At 43.0% G+C, this 20,444-nt stretch overlaps 1 protein-coding gene across 3 annotated transcripts in view; it reads right to left on the bottom strand.

The window, feature by feature from the left end:
- N4BP3 (NEDD4 binding protein 3) overlaps positions 1-20,444 on the bottom strand; it is a 78,343-nt gene that overhangs the window by 45,866 nt on the left and 12,033 nt on the right. Inside the window, exons 1-2 of one of the 3 annotated variants that reach the window (XM_075860062.1) lie at positions 5,837-5,998; positions 1,366-1,477 (exon numbers count right to left, since the gene is read on the bottom strand). The exons of 1 other annotated variant lie outside the window; for it this stretch is intronic. The gene's annotated coding sequence lies outside the window, so the exon portion shown is untranslated. Of the gene's footprint in view, positions 1-1,365; positions 1,478-5,836; positions 5,999-20,444 lie in introns of those variants that run through there. One more of the 3 variants, XM_075860063.1, reaches the window with a different exon arrangement.

The raw sequence follows: 20,444 nt of genomic DNA, 5'->3' as shown, positions 1-20,444 counted from the left end.
AACAATGTATAAGGGTAAGCCAACAAGGTGCGTCGTTGACGCGGTTTTGTTGCGTTTGAAAACCGCATGCGGTCAACTGCATGCGTTTTTTGGCTCTGCATTGCAGAACGGTTAGCAAAAACACAAGAAGTTCAGCAACAACTTTGGCAGCGCGGTCATTAACCGCATGCGGTCGGACATTACGAAGAAGCAGTTAACTGCACAAAAAACACATTGTTATGGACAGACTGCTGCTATTCTATTACAAACATTTCACCATTGACTTCTATTGAAAAATTACTTGCTGCAGTTTAAAAACGCAATATCAACGCACTGTGACTGCACCGTGTGGCCTTACCCTAAGGCTGGGTTCACACTGAGTTTTTTTACGAGTTTCTTGGCGCTGAAACCACCCCGCAAAACTCGCCAAAAAACGGCCGAAAATGCCTCCCATTGATTTCAATGGGAGATTAGGGCGGTTTTCTCCCGAGAGCGTTAAAACCACCTCGCGGGAGAAAGAAGGGCCATGCCCTATCTTTGTGCGTTTACGTCTCTGACCTCCCATTGACATCAATGGGAGGCAGAGAAAGCGTATTTTGCTGTTTTTTGCCCGCAGCGCTCAATGGCCGCGGGCGAAAAACGCAGTGAAAACCGGCATGCAGGCAGAGGAAAATCTGCCTCAAACTTCCAAACTGAATTTTGAGGCAGATTTTCCGCCTGCAAAAAACTCAGTGTGAACCCAGCTTTTAGAATGTGATTAGCCACAATCCCCCTAATCAGATGTGGTCCCTGAGATCAGTGCTCCGGGACAGCTGACAGTCCGGCATCCGATCTGCCACTACATGATTGTTTATGCAGCCGCATTTATGGGGGATTATAAAGAAATGGACACTAAATTATAGACCACAGTGTATAAGCACATCAGAAGGACAGGTACGACTCAGAACATATTCTGTTCCAAATGTAATCTTCATACAAAACGTGGTATGAGAAAATAAAGGAAGTATATAACTAGTAAAACTTTCCAGTAGAAAGGATTACATGTAAACGATAAGTCAGGTGACCTCGGCTGCCCCCACACGTGGACTATCACTGGTCAAAGGAATCCGTAATCTGTGTATCCGACTGCAGGCCTCAAATATGGCCAGAAAGGTAGAGTAAACAAATTAGAATTGACTAAATTCCCCGGTAGGTTATATCAGAGAGATGCTTTCATCTCAAAGAGAAAACCCTGGCGATTGATTTCATTATCCAAGATAATAATATGGCGCAGTCTATGACTTCTCGGAATTAGTCGCTGCGGACAAAAGCTAAACAACAATGCAGCAATGTGTTCCTGGAGCAATATAAACAAGGAAAACCCAGAAACGTAGAAGACAAATCCACCTGCAGGCAAAGCTGGTTGATCTCCAACAGAAACCATTCATGCGGTGACCTGGACATGAGCAGCTGTGCGGAGTGGAATCATAGGGCTGGGGCTTCAGTAATCCAGCCGGCTCTATAAATAACCAAGCAGAAGGAACAAGGATTACTACATTTCCAGACAAGTCAGGCTGGACTAGTAATGAGCTACACCTAAGGGTGACACCCTTACTAGGACTGAAAACGATGGGAAAGTGAACTAGTCTCATTGCAGGCTCCTGAGCCCAATATCATCTGATAGCTGCTCTACACTTAAGGCCTTCGTCGGGCTTGCATACGTCAGAATACTTAATTTGAATTTTTTTTTACTGTATAGAAAAGCGTAGTCTGCTTTTTCTACGCAGAGGCATCGTTTTTTTTTTTTTTTTTTTTTTTTAAAAGTGCATTTTGCAGTATACTACATTAACATGGGAGTCTATGGGCAACGTATGCTTCTGTATCCCTATACAGTTGCATACGCGAGAGCCTTCTGTCAGAAGTATTCGTTGAACAATACTCCCTAAGTCTACGTCTGACGCAAGGTTTAGACTTGATGTAATCAGTGCCTTAAAGGAGACTTTTTGGGCCTCCACCGGGTGAATGGAGCTCAATGGATACTTTTGGCTTGTTCGCCGGTAGCGTTTCCCGGCATATAGAGCTTAAATCTGACATGAATTGGGAGCTAGAAGTTTTACTAGAATGTTGACATATACATCCTTTGGATCTTGGTATAGTACTTTTTCTACATTTTCCAATGGACCACACAGTGTGGCCACATATTTAATGCCTATGAATAATGCAGAACTAATAACTGCAATGGCATCTACTAAATTGGCTTGAAAGGCACAGATCAATGATCTAAGGGGCTATATACTGGTAATAAAGCTACAGAACTGTACAGTGACTTGTTGGGCTCTTCACTGGAGTGAGCGTATGAGAGCCTAACAACATAGCTCGTCGGTACGGAAGCCTTTGAGGAATGAGCCACAGGACTATGGGTGCAAAAGGAAAAGCGGTGCAGTTGCTCATATTAACCAAAACAGGTTGCTGCTTCCAATTTACAGAGGGCATCTGTCTATGATGTCAAAATTAAAAAAAAACGCAAAGTTTATTACAATTCATTTTACCGACTGAATTGAAAAAAATTAAAGCTAAACTCCAATTGGTTATAATATTTTTGTTTTATCATATTTTTTCGACACTTAATATACAATTGAAGGTTTCATTTTGGTTTAAGTACTGCATATATGGCACTTCCTGAATAGATGACATCATAATCACATTCTTTATGAGCAGGTGCATTCCAGTTATATTCTTTCCACTTCCCAGTCATCAGACAGAAGTCACATGAAAGACTTGCGCCAGTTTAAATCCTGCGATGAAGTTGGCAACGTGTATGACAGATTTAAAAAAAAAAAAAGATGCATCAGAAGGGGAGAAGTAACAACTGGCAATGTTTTTTGTTGCCCATATTAACTATTTAGATATGCAGACTACTGAAGTACAATTGGCGACATTGGTCTTGTGCTTATTTGTAGCATTGTATAAAAGACTATAGGAATTTCTGACCTGCTAAAGTCATAACCTTACAATGAAAACATGGCAGGGAACATCAGAAAATCTGCATGCACGCTGGTAGTTCAGACATGCCTATAGGGTGTAGTGAACTTCTCACATGTAGGTAGGCGGAAATTACTGGCGTATATTCAGAGCACAATCGGAATGCACCCATTGGCTGCTGCTAAACAATAATGAATGGGTTGTAGGTGAAAATTGTACAAGCAACAATTACAGTCTTAAAGCTTTGCTCATTCTGGGCTTAGGAGTCTAGTGGGCGGTCCTACTTAGTGATTGACAGCCTTCCCTGTATAAGAGTGGATACAGAGAATCTTTTCCCACAAAACTATATATCAAACTGCTCGTCTTCTTCTGATCTATAACATGCTGCCCGCAGATTGGACTGCATTTTCAATGTGACAGGTTTGCTTTATTATTTCTATGCTGCCATGTGTGTGTTCTCCACAACTAAAGGCCACCAATACAGTTCTAACACATCAACTAGCTTTCTCATACCCCTGAATGGCAAATCATCCAGATTATGCAATGCTGGGCAGATTTACCACTCATGGGCCTGGGAAAGTTGGCTGGGAACCCCTGTGAAAGTGGTTATGGCTTCCGGATCAATTGTCACCCAACATTACTCAGCCACAGATATAACCACTAGGGAATGGCCAAATATAATTTCTATCATCAAGGAAAACTGGGTGACAATCAATATGTCCACCATTACAGCTTTCACATGGGTTGTCCCCACGCTTTCCCAGACTATAATAGTAGCTATATAGTTTATGGTATGAGCGTGGCTTCCCCTTCATTTCCCTTACTCGCTCACACTTTGAATCGCCAACACAGCAGCAGCGGCGGTTCACAGTATTGAAGTCAATGGAAGAACAGGCCGCAATACCCGTGAATCGGCTCTACTTCCATGTTGACAATTCAAAGTGAGCAACTAGAAATGAAGGGGAAGCAGCGCTCGTAGAAGAGCTGCGGCCCCTTCAAAACAGCTGATCAGCGGAGGTCCCGACAGTCGGACCCTGACCCATCAGCTATTGATGACCTATCCGGAGGATAGGCCATCAACTTTTAGGGGCTGGAAAACTCCTTTAATATTATTTAATAAGAAACAGTACATTTATATAATAAAAAGACCGTTCTTTATACAAAACGACATTTCATATTACGATCGGTTTGAAGTGTTTGCGGTCTATGGCAGTGAACGGGTTAAAAGGGATTCCTGTGACAAACGTCAATTTGTGATACTCCTGTCACATTGCATAGGTGTGCCTGTTGTGGATTGCAGCTCATCCCAGTTTACCGCACCAGCTGGAATTACACCTTGTTCACACTACGCTCATATGCACTATACTAATGTACATAGCCCATTATGGTCTAAGAGAGAGGACTTCCAATTACACTTCTATGGGTCCTCAATGCCAGAACTGCACAACCGGCCATCTTCACCACGCTAGATAGCAAAACCGCATGGGACATGGCACAGTAGGTACATTTTAATGTATGCAGAATGGCATTTAGTTACAAAGCAGAGAACATTAGAAAGGATGGCCAAAATTGCATAATAGTGACATTTTAAAAAGGACTGTCAATGCATTAGTATCAAACCCTTAGGCCTCATTCACACGAGCGTGTCGGATTTGCGTGCGCAAAAAATAAAAATATGAAAACAGAACATTTAAAGGGCTATTCCAAAAAATCATAAATCATCATCTATCTACAGGATAGGCGATTATGTTATGATCACTGGGGGTCCCACCAATCGTACGAACGGGAGTCCCGAACCCATAGATCCTCCTCACATTAATCCCTGAAATACCACGGCACTGTTGAGGAAGGTGCATAAAAACAGAAAAACCCAATTACCTTCTACTAAATGACTGGGAGTTATGAGAGGAGACGTAACAAAGCTCCTGGCCCCAATGCAAAATCTGTAACTGGGCCCCTCTCCTTCCATAAGCCATTTAATATACTGGTGCCTTCTCATGTTGCGGAGTGGCCTTTGCCCCCCTCAGGCACGCTACCTCTGCACCTATAGCTACACCCCTGGTTAGAAGCAGTCCCATAACTAAAGTTTACGAGGAGTTAGGAGCCACGTATGATGAATTCAAATTACCGGAGGATGAAATAATGAATTGTAGTCATGTAAACCTGCGGACGCCTGATAAAGATTCACAACCAGCAAGTTTAACTTCGCACAGTGAAATACCAGTCAAGACGCCACATTACCACATAAACCATATTGATCAGCCATCAATAAATCGATAATAAACCACAATCAATAAAAATAAATTGAAAAAATGTCCATTCAATTTTCCTTAAGAAACACGTGATCCCACCCGACCAGTTTCGATGCAACAATGATCATCAGAATGCCCAGTATGGGTCAGATGAACTTGAAAAAAAAAAAAAAAAAACTTTATAAATTAGTGGTGATCATGTCCGATCAGAAAAGACCCTGGTGACCCCATTCTTCTGTATAGAAAGAGTAGTCCTGAAGAAAAATAAATCACAGATGCCCAAACCCCAGATCCTACATGAAGATTCCATCGCAATCCTTCATATTCCACCCAGAAATGTGACCAGTGCATTGCCAGAACAGAGTTATCATCAGTGCGCCCCAACCCCTCCCCTGTTCTGCAGAATTCCCAATAACCGGAGAGACCCCACATAAATCCAGCGCATACAGGTCCAACTCCACATAGAGAACATTATAACTCAGACCCCATAAAGTGGAGCTTTTCCTCAGATGTGGAACTTTCAATGCAAATCGATCCTACTACAATCCCCCGCGATGGGATGCGATCAATCTCCACCTGCTTTGTAATAAAGGAATGAACACGGATTATATAATCCGCGCACATCATAATCCCATCGCATTTACCATATTCCAGTCGTCAGCACCGTCCCGGGAAGACGCGGCTCCGGCTGCTGCGGTGTCGCACTGACTCGCACACTTCCCTCTCTCAGGTTTGAACACTCCTCTCTCCCAGCTCAGAAAGATGCCAGTGAAACCCGGGATACCAGTCCTGTTCTCCAGAGACAGACAAACCGCGGCCTGGACTTCCAGTACTCACTACACTAATCCCTGCCGAGGCTCTAGAGAAAACCTGGCCTGGATCACACAGTCATTCCAGTCACAGACATGCCGCGCTCCCAGAAGGGAATGTGCTGAAGGATCTCTCAATGCTCAAGAAACAGCTGACAGAAAGTTCATTGACGTCTCTTCTATTTCTTACCTATTATTATTTTTATATTGCATCTTTATTTCTTGTCTTTTAATCTACATAAAAATGGTGGACTATGCAATCGTAGTTAATCCGACCGGAGAGACAAGCATATATCTATGGTGACAAATGTCTCCTGAGATCTGTTTTATAACTCAGAAAACGTATTAGACTAGCGACATTGTTTTCTTGGTTACTCCTTGTACACGAGCCAATATTCGGGCGAATGAGCGAACTTTCAAATGTTTGTTTCCAGTTATTGGCCCATGCAAACTTGGCAGCGATCAGATGACGAGCGAGCAAACGCTCGTTCATCGGCTGATTGTATCTTTGATGCAGTCTAAAAATTCACCGTTTCTCGGCAGCACATCTGCTGCCACCAAGATGCAAACTGTTTGGACGTGAAAAATACCCCCGTAGAACCCCCCCACACAGTATAATGCCCCATAGCTGCCCCCATACAGAATAATGCCCACACAGATGTCCCCATAGCTGCCCCATACAGTATAATGTCCCCATAGCTGCCCCCATACAGTATAATGCCCCATAGCTGCCCCCATGAAGTATAATTCCCCATAGCTGCCCAATAATGCCCCTATAGTTGCCCCATACAGTATAATGCCCCTATAGCTGCCCCATACAGTATAATGCTCCCCTAGCTGCCACCACACCGTATGTTTCCTTAGCTGCCACCATACAATATAATGCCTCCTTAGCTGGCCCCATGCAGTAGAATTCCCCATACTGCCCTCTAAAAGTATAATGCCGCCTTAGCTGGCCCCATACAGTGCCCATGTAGATTGGGCCACAGTGTCCCATGTAGATAGTGCCCATGTAGTGCCACAGTGCCCATGTAGTGTGCCACCCCCTACCACCGGAAACGCTCTGGCCGGGGATTCCACTCCTGGAGGGAGTCCCTGACATCACTATCCATATATGGACAGTGACGTCAGGGGTTCCTCTAGGAGCAGAATCCCTGGTCAGAGCGTCGGCAACGGGGATTCCGTTCCTGGAGAAGCCCCTGTCGTCACTGTCCATTTATGGACAGTGACATCAGGGGCTCCCTCTAGGAGCGTAATCTCCGGCCAGAACGTCAGCAATGCCCAGAATCCGGGGTTGTTCTGCTGAATCCAGGATGGGAGCATGTGATCATTGCTTCAAGTATATGGAGCAAACGAGTGCCGATCGACAAGCTATTATCATGGATTGGCGCACGTTACCAGCCAGGAAATCTGCATGTGTAAAAGGGCCCTTTAACTGGCCATAGAAAAAACAATAATCTTTAACAATTTGACCGTTTTTCGGATCACTAGTAATAATCGTTGTGTCTATTGAAACACAAGAGATTGGTCATTGCACTGCTTAAAAAATTTTCTTGCTCAGTAATATTAAAGTAGCATTTAGTTTACTATCGCCTGAGAAAATGTATAGGTGCAATAGACGGGAACAATATCTCCAACGATCCGAACAATAGGTTTGTAGGAAAAATCTTTTCATTTGTGGTCCCTTCCTGATGAACTTTCTAAATAATAAGGGCCCAAAATCACGACCGTGTTTTTCTTCAGTGTGCTATCCACATTTTTTGCAGGTAGCACACTGACTCACACTGACTTTTTGCTGATCCATTGTTCCATTTCGCAAATTGTAGAACTATGTTTGATCCCTGTTTTTGCGAATGCGTAGTGCGATTCAAGTCTATGGGTTCACAAAAATAATAGACAGCACACGGAACCCATCCCTCTGCTGTCGCCTTTTACGGATATGTTGCTTGGAAACACCTCGGAAATCTGATTACGTGACCTTCCTATGAATACGGACCGCGAAATACGCATGACATTTGAAAACAACACAGCCATAATGTATGGACATTTGGAACGGTTGCAGAAGCAACTCGGTGGCTTCACGGACCCAAATACGTACACTAGGATCAGTAGTTTGTGCCCCGATCGTCGGCAAGGGGTATGTGCATGAGGTCTAAAAAGGAGGATCATTTGTTGGATCCTGGCCATATCTTTAAGTTTAAGGCCAGCTCTACTTGTAGTGTATAACGTCAGTCATATGAGAATTTCCCTGTATTGAGCGATGAAAAAGGTAAATCGTGGAATATCTGAACTTTCATGTAATCGTGGACAAGGCTTTGTGCCTATGATCACGTTACATGTGTCACTTTGCTTCCAATACGTTCAGCATTCAAATATTTTAGGTAAGGTAATAAAACATTGATCGGTGGGGATCTGACCGCTGAGATCCCCACCAATTCCAAAAGTTCTTTTTGGGGGGCTGGGGGAGAACAGGTTGTGTTTTACTCAACTGTGTCTGTAGCTGCTATTGATTTCTAAAGAGAAATACTGTGTGTGTGTGCTTCCCCCCAGCTGACAGGACTAAAACAAACATTTCTTAGGATCAGTGAGGGTCCCAGAGGTCAGACCCCCAATGATCTGTATTCTAAGACCTATTAAATGTATGTCATAAAGCTGAATGGTGGGAACCCCTTTAAAGGGGCATACATTGCCGTGTCATGCTGCACAGATGATTGCAGCGCTTGTTCACTAACAGGACCCTTTGTTTTTAGAATATGCACATAGCAATAATCATTAATAACTATCTATTCAAGTAAAAAAAAACTGGCCATAGGCAGATCTATGAGGATAGCCCACCTGTCCCCTCATGCCCTTCTTTTGGGGGAGACAATGATCGGACTTCTGACATATTTGTAGCCTGCCATTGCCATGGTTTTATGGCTGATGTTTCTAAATGACTCTGTGAGTTGTTTTTTTTTTTTACATAAAAAGAATGGATTGACATCACTGTAGGACTGGGGTTCCTTCGTCCCACCCTCTATCTGTACACAATATGTACACATCTACTTTTAATCGCAACTCTGTTATTTTTATTGCACAAACTGGACATATCAATAAGCTCTAATAGGTTATTCGTGAATCCAGCCTTTAAAAATAGACCATGGTGGCAAGTGATTGGCCCCAAAGACAGCTCCAAATGGGGTTGTCTTCTGCTGGACCATTGGGGCTCATTATTGTAACAGAGCCTGGACCTACGAAAGGTTCCCTTAGTACTCAGGTGGGCCAGTCTGGCTCTTACTGACATTTCTGTCACTTAGACTTAGCTCAGTATTACCGGGGGTCACCCTCCAGTTTGGCTATCCTGCTGAATCCAGGATGGGAGCATGTGATCATTGCTTCAAGTATATGGAGCAAACAAGTGCCGATCGACAAGCTATTATCATGGATTGGCGCACGTTACCAGCCAGGAAATCTGCATGTGTAAAGGGGCCCTTTAACTGGCCATAGAAAAAACAATAATCTTTAACAATTTGACCGTTTTTCGGATCACTAGTAATAATCGTTGTGTCTATTGAAACACAAGAGATTGGTCATTGCACTGCTTAAAAAATGTTCTAGCTCAGTAATATTAAAGTAGCATCTTGGTTGCAAGCCAAAACCAAGAGTGGAACCTACACAGAGAAAAAATATAATGGAAAAATTAGCAGATTTGTTTTGTAACCCCCTTCTGGTTTTGGCTTACAAATACTAATAGAAAATTGTCACCTAAATACACCTGTGTTAAAGTGGCTTAAAGCTGTCCACACACTTAGGGTATGTTCACACGGCTTATTTTCGGCCGTTTTTCGAAACAACGGCCGAAAAATCGGAAGCAGAACGCCTCCAAACATCTGCCCATTGATTTCAATGGGAAAAACTGCATTCTGTTCCGGCGGGCCGTTTTATTGCGCGGCCGTGCATGTCACTTCTTGGGACGTATTTGGAGCCGTTTTTCATAGACTCTATACAAAAACAGCTCCAAAAACGGCCGTTGAAAACGCAGCGAAAAATGCGACTTTGAATAAAAAACGTCTAAAATCAGGAGCTGTTTTCCCTTGAAAACAGCTCCGTATTTTTGGACGGTTTTTGTTTTGTGTGTGCACATACCCTTACAATAGCTGTCAGACGAACAGTGAAACTCAACATGTTGTCAGGGGGAGAATGGGGACATCCCCATACACGTTAGATATTCTGACGGTTCTGACGAAATTAGGACATTTGGTCAGCTTTCCTCTAATATGTATGGGTACCTTAAGATACATTTTTGGATAAGCAGGTCAGGGCTGTTTGGGAATTATTGGGACTGTTCCATCATTAGCTGTAGTGGAATATGCAACAATGTAACTAATCAACCCAAGGGGCTAAGCAACTAAACTTGGAATAGTAAAATTAAGACAAACATATATCATGTCCCTTAACTATCAGATTGAGCAGCATAAAAGTCATTTAGGTAAGTGCCTAATATCATAGCAATTAGCCGGATCATATAGGGTAAGGTTACAAAATCGGAGAAACATGACCTTTGCAGCACCCAAGGAAGCCTCTATAGCAGGGGTGTACAACCTTTTCTGGTTCGAGGGCCACAATAAAACTTGAAGTAGTACTCCAATCTTAGACATTTATGAATCTATCAAAATAATGTTGGTTTTCTGCTCACCATTTGGCTCTCTACCACTCCAGAGAGGAGGCAATTAGGTGGCCAAGCATTCCAGCTACACTGTGCCCCTCAGGAGTGTCAGCCACACAGTGTCCCCATAACAGTGCTAGCCACACAGTGCCCCCTTAGTGATGCCAACCACACAGTGTCCCCATAACAGTGAGTGCCACATAGTGTCCCCTCACTAGTGTCAGCCATACTTCACTATTAGTACTTAACAAGTGGGCATTCACATGTATCTTCCAAGACCTGCATGAATATCTATGATCAGTGGAGGGAAGAGAACAAAGATGCTGTTTATTGATGGGACGGTTCTCTGCATTGGACAGCCCTGTTTTTCTAAGCCATTCGGACACGGCTGATAATTGGATTCTGATATTCAGAAGTGCTTGATAATGTGTAAAGGGTTTTTCTAGCCTTCTGCAAATTCTTCTTGTGATTATGCAATCCTTGACTTTTCTCATAAAAAAAGATAAAGATCGGACCCTTGCTTTGATGGAAATGTCACCTGCAACTTGGGGCCTGTGAACAGGAGAGATTTCACCAAGAATAATAAAGATGGTCATAGACATGAGAATTTTGTATGTGGCTTCCAGTCTTGGTGGGATTCGCCAATAAGGTGTGATCGTCTTAATAAATTGACAACTCCAGCAGACTTCTGTTTAAGACTGGCGTATAAATAAAACGACAGTCTTAGTAAATTCCACGCATTGTATGCACGTGACTGTGATGTGACAGTCTTTAATCTTTTGTCAATTGTCTTAGGATGCAGCTACAGAGAACCTCATAGGAAATATTAAAGCTTGATGCGATGGGTTATCATGCAACTGTTGCATGCCAGTTTATTAATCATGTAAATCTTGCATGTTACAAATGCACATGGGTAGTAACACACACAGCGTGTTCAGGGCGGATACGCTGCATCAAGCTACACAGCGCGTTTCCGCCCTGAACACCGCAGTGAATGCCGTTCGGAAAATTTCCACGCCGGAAAGCAGCGCCGGAAAAAAAAAACAACATTTCATACTTACCCCCTCCCTCTCTTCTGTGCATAGTCTGGCCTCCTTGGATGAGGTTGCTGGCCATGAGACCGCTGCAGCCTGTGATTGGCTGCAGCGGTCACATGGGATGAAATGTCATCCCATGAGGCCGGACTGAAGAAGAAGCAGGGAACTCTGGGTAAGTATAACTTTTCTTTTTTGCGGCGGAATAGCTGAAAATCCACTGCAAATGTCGCAACGCACACCACATTGTTGCGGTCTTAAGCACCCTATTGAATTCGATTGGGAAAACCCGCAACACAAGAGCAGCGATTCTGAAGCATTAATTGACAAGCTGCGGCTGAAAAAAACGCACCGCAGGTCAATTTATGAGCGACTTTTTTCCACTGTGTGGGGGGAAGATGAGTTGAAATCTCACACTGCTGCTACTATAATACGCTGCGGATTAAATCCGTTGTGGAGAATTCGCAGTGTTTACGCCTAGTGTGTTCCTATTGTGATGGATGGTCAATTTGCTTATATACTCTGTATTAAATTACATTGTGAATTATCAAGCAGGATGCCGAATTCTATTCCACCTGCAAAGACCTTCTCCCCATGTTTCAAGAAATATATATATTTCTTTTGTCCTAAAGAATCCATTTAGTGAAAAAAAGCCATCTGTTGCTTTGAGACAAGTTTATTAATGCTCATTTTGTATGTTTCTTAGTTAGTTATGTGTGTCCTTGCTGCTTATAAGATCTTTGTTGTAAGAAGATGCATGGTGACCTCAAAATTGAAACAGCTCTTTCATAGGGGGGGGGGGGTGAAGGGAGTGAGAGAATAGTGTGTTCAAGTCTGGAGTTAGTGAGAGAGACACATTCCTTATGTGTGTGAATATAACTCCCTCAGACTGCCCCCATCTTAGAAGAACAAACTATCATATTCCATTTAGAGGCCAAATAAACCAGCTGCAAACCTGACGTAAGCATATAATGAAGAATTCTAGTTTTACATTTGAAATGTATTGTACGTCTGTGTTTGGCTCAATATGAAATATTTTCATTGTATACTATGGGCTGAATCAGAGTTATTGTCTCATTGCCTCTGATTGGTTAACCTCAAGCCTACACCCCTTTGGAATGATATTATTGTAATTGATTTTTGCAATAAACTTCAGAGGAGTATATTTGAGCATACAAGCAATGTCTGTGTCTCTACTTCTCTCCATTATATCGATATAATCTATGATTTGAAGCTAGATAAATTTACTGGAATGAGTGTCGGTTGAAACACTAGTCTAAAATTTTAGTCTAATATATTTTGAGCCATGACTTCCTCAACACTACCCTTATAGAGCAACTTCATACTATAGCAGTACAGTATAGCATGACTGTCACCAAGTAGCCCCAGTCTGATGTCCCTGGAGAGACAAAGGATCAGAGTTTTGATATTTCTCATGACCATACAAGTGTATGGGTAATTATTTTATATAATTTTTATATATACTACATTATTTAATATTTTATTCATAATATTGACAGAAATGGAAACTATTTTCGGAGGACATGAACTTTAAATAAATAACATGTGTACATATGCAAACACCATGGCGAAAATTCCATTTCTGTGAGTGGTTGTGGACTGGGTTAGGTTACTATAGAGCACTGACAGGAGCAATGCAAATAAATCCAGAGAGGCGTGCTCAACCAAGCACAATAAACTTTTCTAAACTCTTATAAGTCTCCTGAGATGTAATATAGATAGCGAGTCTTATGCTATGTGATCAAGGCTTCTCGTAGTCTTAAAATATTTATGGATGACTATTTATTTGTTTACACTATGAACAAGGTGCAGTGTGTCACTAACCCCTTTAGGGTCAGTTCACAGAGAGTTCTTTGGCGCTGATTTTGACACGGAAACCACATCAAAATCGCCCCCCATTAATTTCAATGGGAGGCAGGGGCAGCTTTTGGCCGCTCGCAGGATAAAAAAAAGCGTAATTTTCTTTCTTGCTGCAGTTTGCGCCCCTGACCTGCCATTGAAATCAATAGGATGTGGAACAAACCTGCGGCGCTGTTTCTGAGCTTTTTTTGCTATGTTTTTTTGCATATGGTCATTGCATTAGCTTTAATGGCGTGGTCCAAAAACTTGGAAAAAAAGTGCAGGCAGTTCAAAATCTGCCTCAAAATTCCTGAAGGACCGAACACAGTGCAGGGAGCCGGGCTCCTGGCATCCCGTACTGTAATCATGTTTTCAGTACGGGACAGTAGTTCCACGGAGAGGCAGGGACTCTTAGCAGCGTACATAACTATGATGCTAGGAGCCCGGCTCCCTGCACTGTGTTCGGTCCAGGACTTCCGGCCGAAATACGTTCCGTCCATTACGGACGTAACATGGTGGTGTGAACCCAGCCTTACATTGTAGCCTAGGAGCATGCATCTCTGCGCTACATCAGCGTCATACACTTCTCTTCATTCCAGCCCAGCTTGAGTCACAGCACAGCATGATCTCGTGAGTCTATGGAGGGATGCGTAAAGCGCAAAAAAAAGGACATGTCCTATTTTTTCACGGACCCTTCATACGCTCCGTTGAAACAACGGTCAAGTGAATGGGCCCATTGAAATACATGAGTCCGTATGACGGCCGTTGTTTTAACGGCCGTCACCTGGACGTGGTACACGCTCGTCTGAATGAGCCCTAAGGGAATCACTGGCTCTGCTATCTCCTAACTCCCACAGCATTCAGTGGAGAGGGCCAGGCGCATGTGTGGCCAATTCTCCTACATGTAGCTGCTATAAGGGCAGAGATGTCAACCTGGGAGAGCCCACCACAGGGTGATACTCAAGTAGCAGTTTGCGGTAGAAATGAGAGTGGCCTTTTTGAGGGTGTGACTTATGTAAAATGGTGTGGCCAAATATATTCTGACCACCATTAATATAAGACCCTAGACCAGACCCCTATGCTAATATCAGATCTCAGACCCCCTAAATATTATCAGACCCCAGACCACCTAAATATATTAAGACCCAGGGACTTGCTAACTATATTCAGGCAGCTTGGTGAAAACTATATATCACCCGGCGACTGGGTGATAGAGGCTAAAAATAGGGCGATTCCCACTAAAACTGGGAGAGTTGACATGTCTGTAAGAGATACTAGCCATGAGTAAGGACACTGATAGTGTTTGAAACGCGTAGGCTTTGGCACATACTATTTGAAACCACCTTGTTACTGCGTCTCTTCATATTTTATCCATTTTTCTATGACAATAAAGGTGGGAACATCGATTCCTTTTTAAACTACCAAACAGCGCTGGATCAAATCTTCTTTTTCTTCATTTTACTCACCGTGGGCCATCGCGGAGATCCGAGCGAAGTTTGAGTGCAGGAAGCAGGACTGGTGCTGGAGGTTTCCTCCCCCTTTTCTTTTCTCCATGTCTGTAAGAGGTCAGGTGACTTGGATTCCAAAGGTAGGATGGGGGACCCCACCAAATTTTTTGCACAGGGGCCTTCCCAAAACTAACTCCGCCCTCCTGGCAAATGCCTCTGTCTTCAAATAAACAATCCAATAATCTTTTGTCTTCGGGAATTGCCTGACTTCATCGCGATCCAAACTTTTAGGATAGGCCATCAATGTGTGATCGGTGGGCATCATCCACGACCAGCAGAATAAATGGGCGTGCATGCGGGTATACCTGGTAGTGAAGCTTTGCCCCATTCAACTGAATATGACCGAGATGCAGTACCAGGCACATCTGCACGTTTAAATGAGCCAATGTGCCTGTATAAACATTGTACTTCGTACAGCCGATTACTGGGGGGTCCCGGGACTTTAAAGGGTATGTTGCTACTGGACAATCCTTTTTCAAAGGCAAGCTACATCGGCCTGGTGGTCAGCTAAATGCTGTTGGTTTGACTGCAGAAACTTCTGGCATAAGCTAACCTCTATAATGTTCATATGCCTTAATAGGACATTTTTAAATGATAGTATGGTAGGAAATGTTTCTAACTTATGGTAAATCTTATCAACTAATTCCGTTTTCATCACTTTTTGTGTGGGATTACCCATAATGCACAAATACATAGTTTGTTAAAAGCAGTGCTCAGATGCTTAGAATGTGTGCCAACATATTGACCGCAGAACATGAGAATATGCCAGAATTAACTCTACGTGGGACAATAGCTTGCATTACTTATTATAACCAAGGCATTTAAACCCCCATCTGCCCTTATTCTGGTGGCATACTGTACATACTTCCAAGTGTTTTGCAGTGAAAAATGTGTGAACAAATGATGTCCAATAAACATTGGCGAGTTAATTAATTGTATTTAGTATCTGGTGTGGAATGCATGGTAAAACGTACGCAGCTTTCAGAAACACCGGAGGACTGCTGACACTTCATACTCTTATGACAGTGGATACATGAGGAAACTGATTTGATAAGGTATCTATCCAGCTTGTCTGTCAACACTGCAAGACAGATGTGTTATATAACATAAAAGATTATACACACACATAACAAAACCAGTGTATAGTATAAAGAAACATTCTATAGTAACATAGTAATATATTGAAAAATAAACGTTTACTATAGGCCAACATAACCAGAAGCCTAGAATATAAGCTTATAAAGAAATCTCTGAAACATTTTAAAAACTACTTCTTTTATTGAATTTCCTATTATAATTATAGTGGATCTTCCAGAACCCCCTTATTGACTTGCCCCAGCATATAACTAACTACCAGTTACCTGATAAGCTTTTTTTCACTAATATTTTAGCTGCTTGTAGTTTATAATAATTATATCATTACTGTAATGGAAATCATTTATTGCTCTATGGATTTCATTGCGGAAAATCTGCAGCGTAGTACAGTAGCAGCAGACTGAATGAGATTTTAACACATCTCATCCACATGCTGCAGAAAAAATCTGCTGAAAAAACGTGCATAAATTGACCTGCGCTGCAGTTTTTTAATCAACATGTTAATTCAGGCTTCGGAATTGCTGCTCTTCTGTTGCGGGTTTTCCCCATGGAATTCAATGGGATGTAAAACCCACAGCAAAAAGCAAGTGTTGCGATTTTTGCATCTGAAAAGCGTCGATTCCGCCGCAAAAATGGCAAATAAGAAAGAAAACTTATCCTTCTTTGGTATAAAATTAATAAAAAGGTTAATACTTACCCCCTGGCATTGTCATAGCGATGCCTTTTTCTATTCTCTGTCCAGGCCCGCCTCCTGGGGTGACAAATCATCTTATGTGACTGTGCAGCCAATCACAGGCTGCAGCGGTCACATGGGCTGCAGCATCATCCCAGGAGGATGGGCTGCATGGAGACCAGAGGGAAGCCTCGCTATGACAACGGAGAACGGTTAAGTATTAGCCTTTTTTTTTTTTCCAACCACTGCTTTCCACAGATGAGATTTTTCCCCAAAAAATTGCACAATTTGGTGTGGTTTTTCGGGCGGAATTCCCTGCAGGTTTCAGGGTGGATACGCTGTATACTTTTTCGCAGCTTATCCGTAGATACTTAGTCTAATTTTTTGCGGATTCAGTACCGAAAATCTGCAACGTGTGAAAATACCTTTATGAAGCAGAACTAATACACGGAAGTAAAGAAAATAAATAACAGGTAAACATTTATCAAAGGTTCTGTCTTTCATACAATTTTTAAGTCCATAACTGGGCATCCATTTTAGCCCATTAACCCACAATGACGTACATGTACATTATGGGGTGAGGGGAGAATTATGGAGCTACGCTTCTTCCGTAACTGTCATTCACTTCTATGGGAGTTATGGAAACAGCTTAGCTCAGTGAGCTACGCTGTTTTTTGATTACATGGTTGGAAATTACATGTGGCAGTGGAAACCGTGAAAGGTAGAACGGGGTTTAGGGGGCCCCATTCTAGAGATAGATGCGGGTCCCAGAGGGGGGACCTGCATCTATCTGACATTTCTGGCATACCCTGTGGATATGTCTTAAATGTCTCTGATGGGCAAACCCCTTTAAGGATTTAATAGATGTGAGTGCACATTAATTTGTTTTTCAGGATTTGATTTTCCGCAGTGTAATTATTTAACAGAGAGTGATTCAGCAATTGATAAATAAGGACTCTTCAGTGGATGATTTCCCCTTTTAATTATTGGCCTGTATATAATTGGTGGAGAAAAATGAATTTGGGTTTGTTATACTATATAAGCAAAACAAAAACATGAATATATTGTATAAATGATGAACCCTTGGCTTGCAACTTTTTTAAAAAAAAACATGCCTGAAACAAATTACAGGTACACTTTATGGAGGATACATTGTTTAATGTTTATATATGGCACACTGCTACTGGCAAACATAGGCAAAATGTCAAACAAATAAGAATTGTGTGTTTGTTAGGGAGAAGATAGACAAATATTACACTGTCACAACCCAGCTGGCACTTGTAGTCTCATCCTATTTAACTTTAACCTGCAAAGAACTGCTGCCTGCATTCTGCAAATGTGAATTATTATAGAACACACCAAAACAACTTACTATTTAACAATATCTAAAAAAAACTTTACCATCAGATTATTATAATCCATTCTAAGTAAAACGTAAGTCTTTTTTGTGCGGAGCCATAATTTGGCACCCATAGAAATCTATGGGCCCATACTACATCTCCGTATGCCTCCAATTTCATAAAGAGTTTTTCTCTCTCTTAATTATGCCATTAGGTGTCGTATTATTAATATTTATTGTATGGCACAATACTACTGTAATACAGAGTTTTATGGGGCACCATATGGGTAGCACACAGAGTGGGTACTCTGTGTGACTCTGCTCAGGCATGCTCTGCCATGTGCATCAGGCCTAAAGGTGGTTATACACATTATATAGCAGTCAGCTGAACCCCAGCTAGCTGAGCCGACCTCTCGTGACTCCCCCATAAACATGTATACTCGGTCTAGCGTGCATGTTTATCTTAATGGGGAGAGGGGAATAAGATGCTGGCAGACACTTCTGGCACCGACTTATCTCTCGTAGCAATGGTCATTCAAATTGTTTAGCTTGTGAGATCTTTAAACCCAGTGAATTTTGCTTGGTGAACAAAAGGGACAACCACTTTTAGACCCCTACCAGTGGAATAACGATCGCAGTCGCAGGGAGTGCGACCAGGCTCAGGGGGTAAGCGAGGATGGCCCACCCCAGATCTTCTGAAGCTCAGTGGCCTAACTACTGCGGTAGCAGCCGTAGCAGCCGCTACGGGGCCCGCAGCTTGAGGGGGCCGTGCCGCCAGCCGACACGCCACCCCCTTATATGCCCGGTGGCACCGCTAGCAGCCGTTATGGATGCTACAGCAGTAGCGCCGCTACTATGGGGCCCGCGCCGCCGAGCTTCCAACATATATGGGCCGGGCATCACAGGCCCTCTCATGCCCATAGGCGTCGCTAGCACCGGAGGGAGCCCTGGTGCTAGCGATAGCTAAATACATGCATTAGTGCTGAATGGCCGCTTCCATGCTTGAAAAGCGCTGATTGATGGGGCAAGTCATTCTGCCCCACCAATCAGCTTCATTGAACGATGCGTCGGTCAGCTCCAGCAGACCTGCTCAGAAGAGTGCAGGTCTGCATTGCCATCGGACTGCGCGGTAATGGGATCATGTGAGTATGTAACGTTTTTTGTTTTTTTCCTTATAAAACTGTGAGTGGCATTATCTAGAGTGGGGACTCTATCTACAGGGGGTTCGTCTATATGTGGGCCACTATATACAGGGGAGGGGTCTATATGTGGGGATGTGGGGCACTAGCTACAGGGGTGATCTTTATGTGGGGATGTGAGCCACTATATACAGGGGGGTCTATATGTGAGGATGTGGGCCACTATATACAGGGGGGTCTATATTTGGCCCACTATATACAGGGGTGGTCTATATGTGGGCCACTATATACAGGGGGGTATATATGTGGGGATGTGGGCCACTATCTACAGGGGGTTCTATATGTGGGGCACTATATACAGGGGGAGCTATATGTAAGACACTATACAGGGGTGGGCTATATGTAGAGCACTATCTATAGGGGAGCTATTTTTAGGGCACTTTCTATAGGGGTGGGCTATATGTGGGACACTATATACAGGGGTGTGTTACCTGTGGGGCACTAGCTACAGGGTGGCTATATGTAGGGCACTGTCTACAGGGGTGGGCTATATGTGGGACACTATATACAGGGGGAGCTATATGTGAGACTATCTACAGAGGTGGGCTATACATGGAGCACTGTCTATAGGGGAAGCTATATGTACGGCAGCACAGTGGCTCAGTGTTTAGCACTATTGCCTTGCAGCTCTGGTGTCCATATGTACAGAGGGCTGTATGTGGGACACTATCTACAGGGGCTTCTATGTAGGGCACTATGTACAGAAGCTCCATGAGGTCACTATCTACAGGGGGCTATGGGGGCACTATCTACAGGGGGCATGGAGTGTGTGAGAGAGTGTATGGTACTATTAGAAATCAGAGACACAGTGTATGGCGCTATTATAGTTAGAGGTGCAGTGTATGGCGCTTTATTATATTTAGAGGTGTTGAGAATTTTAACTTTGTTTATTGGTGCAGAAATGTATTAAAAGTGAGAAGCTGAAGACATCTGAGCGGAAAACTGCAGAAATGGGTCATGGCCAGTAGAAATCCATCATAGATGTCTTGACCGGAGGGAGAAGAAAAGAACTAGAATCTGAGACGTCACCGGTGAGTCATTTAATGTAAATGTTTATTCTCCCTCTAATCAGCACTGTATAATCTGCAGC

This window comes from Rhinoderma darwinii, chromosome 3 (genome assembly GCF_050947455.1).
Source record: "Rhinoderma darwinii isolate aRhiDar2 chromosome 3, aRhiDar2.hap1, whole genome shotgun sequence".
Classification (NCBI taxonomy): domain Eukaryota; kingdom Metazoa; phylum Chordata; class Amphibia; order Anura; family Rhinodermatidae; genus Rhinoderma; species Rhinoderma darwinii.
Note: the sequence above shows the minus strand (reverse complement) of the source record. Positions and strands in the feature narration are given on the sequence as shown.